The sequence below is a fragment of the Xenopus tropicalis genome, chromosome 8 (assembly GCF_000004195.4).
Source record: "Xenopus tropicalis strain Nigerian chromosome 8, UCB_Xtro_10.0, whole genome shotgun sequence".
Lineage (NCBI taxonomy): Eukaryota > Metazoa > Chordata > Amphibia > Anura > Pipidae > Xenopus > Xenopus tropicalis.
In genome coordinates, this window is record NC_030684.2 from 33,506,473 (window position 1) to 33,510,992 (window position 4,520).

Consider the following 4,520-nt stretch of genomic DNA (forward strand, 5'->3'; position numbering starts at 1 on the left):
AAAAAGCAGAAACACTGAACTCTCATTTTTCATCTGACTAAATTGTGCAAAACTATAAGTTCCATGCGGGATGCTGCCACTTTGCAGAGCGATTTGACAAAATTGGAAAACTGGGCAGCAAACTGGAAAATGAGGTTCAGTGTTAAAAAGTTCAAAGTTTTGCACTTTGGTAGAAATAATATAAATGCAAGTTATACACTAAATAGTAGTGTGTTGGGGGGATCCTTAATTGAGAAGGATACAGTAAGTTGTCTAATTCCAGGCAGTGTCATTCTGTGGCTACTAAAGCAAATAAAGTGCTGTCTTGTATAAAAAAAGGCATTGAATCAAGGGATGAAAACATAATTTTGCTTCTTTATAGGTCCCTGGTAAGGCCTCACCTTGAGTATGCAGTGCAGTTTTGGGCTCCAGTCCTTAATGTACAAGTATATTAGACGGGATTATAGGCAAATAGAGGATGGTCTTTTTTCTCATAAAAATGATTAGTGCACCAGAGGCCTCCCCTTTAGATTAGAGGAATGGAACTTTCATTGAAGCAGCGTAGGGGGTTTTTCACGGTGAGGGCAGTGAGGTTGGGGAATGCCCTTCCTAGAGATGTGGTAATGGCAGATTCTGTTAATGCCTTTAAGAGGGGCCTGGATGAGTTCTTGAACAATCAGAATATCCAAGGCTATTGTGATACTAATATCTACAGTTAGTATTGATGTTGGTATATATAGTTTATGTACAGTATGTGAGTGGATAGATAGGTAAGTATAGGTTGTGTGTGCTGGTTTTACTTGGAAAGGTCGAACTTAATGGACTCTGATATTATTTCAACCCTATGTAACTATGTAACTGTAGACAGAGCGTGAGGGATCTTTTTACAAGAAATTATTAAAGAACCAGAGGCCACCCCTTTCAAATTAAGAACTGCACTTGTTCTTGTTGTCTATATGAATTTTGTGTTAACTACCCCACCTAATAGTTTAAAATAGTGGTGAGGGTCATTTGTTGGAGCTGAAGTTAATGGACTTTTGTCTTTATTTCAACCCAAGTTAACTATGTACTATACCTTTGTAACATGCACAGGATATCGAACACTGATAAAGTCATATAAAATAAGGATAATGCCATATATTCACACAGATAAATTTGGGATGAGAAAAGACACATGTCCATCAGGTTTAATAAAACGCACATGGCAATACTGATTATGGAAAAGCAAAGTTATCCTGCCTGAACTTACTATTCTTTTTTTTTCTCTTTCTCTCTTTATTTTTATATGTATATATTGTGGAGATTAAGCATTTTATATTGGTAGACATGCAGGATTTCTTTTACATAAAACAGACATGGACACCAAAAAAAAGAATTTTGCTTCATGTCACAGTCCAACAGCACACAGTTTGTTTACATTCTTGTCAGACACTTTTGAAAAGCAACATCATTACCAACACAGAAAACAAATTCCTGCTGCTTTGAGCTATGCCTTAGGGCTAAACTCCACGGGAGATTTTGTAGGATGGTGTTGAATCAACAAAACGCAAGTTGGATGTAGTCGCATGGGTCAATATATAATGGGACTAATACAAAAAATCTGGTTTGTAAACTACATGAAAGATTTGCCATACAACATGACACACTTGTCAGAAGGGAACGGTGCATGTTGCGTCTTCATCTGATGAGATTACATCTGATGGTGTATAACAGGCTTCTTTTCCTCAATGAAATGCATTGACTGTCAGATGTAGATGCATGAACAAAACACACTATCCGACTTGATTGGATCTGACTTTACTTTACAGCCGACGAAGATCAGATTTTGTAGGATTCTACAAACTCTCATGGTGTTGTATGACAAGATCAGATAAAGTATGATCTACAAAATCGCCCCTCTACATACAGGATTCTTCCCTCTCTATACAAGAAACCACATAACAAATGCCAGACTAGCAGCCTGTTTACTTCTCTCTCCGCTCTCTGGTTACACCAGGCTTATCCCATTTTGGACCCAGAGAAGAGAACCACATGTGTTGACGCTCCTTTACAGCAGCTCTGGCTATGGATACACATTAACCTTTTTCCAATCAACTGGTTCTCTAGCAGCCACAAAAAGTTTACTATTGTAACTGTGATAGTGTGTAAGTTCATATTTTACCATACAATCTATGTTGAATATATATAAAGTCAAAAAGTCAAGCTGAACCATATGCAGTTCACATTGGGACCTTTCTCAGTGCAATATAAGTTTCAAAATATATAAATAGTGTTTAAAATGTTTTACAACATGGACAACATTTCTTTCTGGAACACTAAGAATATTTGCCATGTTTATTTAACAAGCGAAAATGAACTCTTGGCCATTTTTAATCTGGTTACTGCTCTGTAAATAAATTGTGTATTTTCTGTTTCGAGTACATGTCAAATGTAAGAATAATCTGCACATCAAGAAACACTATCCTGAGATTTTAATTTTGTGTAGATTCCAGTAGATGGAGCCAGACCCCAAATCTAATAGAACAATTGTTTTCGAGTAGTATCTGTCTTAGGACATTAATATATGAAAAATATAAATTTATTATGTATTGCATAGAGCAAGAGTAGTAGGAGTGCGTACTGTATATATGGGCAATAGTATGTATGTTTATCAGTTTTAAGACCCTGAGAAAATGACAAGATATTCTATTTAGTTGCATACAGAGTATAGGACATAATACAAAAGGGCATAACAGATGTGACTGAGCAGGAGGATAAAATTAATAGCAGAGTGTTGCAGTATTGTTACGGTGATGCTTTTTCAAACATCTTTCCTTCAAAAATTAAATTGTTCATGCAGAACATGGGTGATATCCAAAAAACCCTTAAGTTTTAACGTTCTGAATGCGTGCTCGCGGAGTGGGGGGTTTGGGTTTTCGCACATGCGCGCGGTGGGGTAGGGGGGCACAGAATGGGGGCGGCCTCGGGGTGCCCCCATTAGAAATCCGCTGCTGAGTTTAAGTTAGGCCTTTGCATTAATTGGAGAAAGGTGGGGTTGGAGCAAGGGAGAAGCAAATAATGTTTCTATGAAAAATTAACAACCCTGGCAGATTAAGATAAAATATGCAAAACAAAAAAGAAAATTGCTATTTTAAAGTCATTTGGCAACTGAACTACTTTTAAATGCCTGTTTGAAAGGTTAAACTCCATCCACTTTCCACTAAACCCCATCCCTGACTTTTCAACAGAAACTGGTACAACTAGAAAGTATGATGTACTGTATAAATATATATATTTTTGTTGTGAGGTATATGCATGTTTATGAGCTACTGTACCAAGAACAGGGACTCAGAGTCAGATTTTTTATCTAGATACAGAGCGCAGCCAGACCCCTTAGTGTTCTAAATGAGCACTAAAGGGCACACTCAAGTATTGTTGGATGACCCAGTTTCTGGGTTTGTTCTCAGACAAGCAAGATTTATATTTGTAAAGTTTACGTTTTTTGCTGTATGTGGAAAATGCAACCCATGACTTTGCTGTCTAAATAAATCACATGCCATATGTGGAACCTGGTGTTTTACTTGTTTATTGTTGTTATTGTTATTGTCTCCAAGCCAATGTTATACTGCTGCCCTCTACTGTTTGATGCTAATCCCTCACAATATATATATATAAATATATACAAAAATACAGCTCTATCCGATTAATCAATCAAAACTAATTGGGTGCACGTAGGTGAGTGGCTTGTATTATATACTATACACATTACCCCAGCACTCCATTATAAAGCTTCAAGAGAAAATTTAAAACCAATTTTGCACACACTGAAGAAAAATGTCTGCATTTTAGTAAAAAGAGACACGTTTAGTTACACGGTTTGTACAAAGTATGCATAAGCTGACGCGCCCCGTCAAGGCAGTGTCCTTGCGTCAGTCCTAACCTAGCGAAAAAAGAGAATATATTTTCTTTGGGGGGAGAAAGACCATACCTGCTTTTCTCTCTATATGGCATGACCTATTCCAAAGAAACCATTCAGTGATTAAGCAAATAAATACCTTCTTAGCTGCAAGGCTATCCTTAAAGGGGCGGGGTTGTATATATATAGTCTCGAGGAAGCCGGCACTCATGTTTAAAGTCACTGGATGCCCGGGTGCAGTATTGAAAATTCAGGAAACATGTCAAGAGAAGGATACTGCACTCACAGGACTTAGTAGATGTCACCAATGTTCACCAAAGTGAGATTTATATATATATATATATATATATATATATATATATATATATATATATATATATATCATGATGTTCATCATTTTCTTCTACTAAGTCGTGTGAGTGCGGTATCCTTCTCTTATATAACAGGAACGAACGGAGCACACCCAATTGAAATTCAAATGCCCAGGGTGCTAGCAAAAAAATATAAAGCAAGAAAGTGAGCTGCACACACCAGGACTTGGCAAAAGTGTAATAAGTTTATTTAAGGAAAGACATCCAATATATATAAATCTCACCACTTTGGTGAACATTGGATACATTGGATATATTGGATATGCCCTATTGCA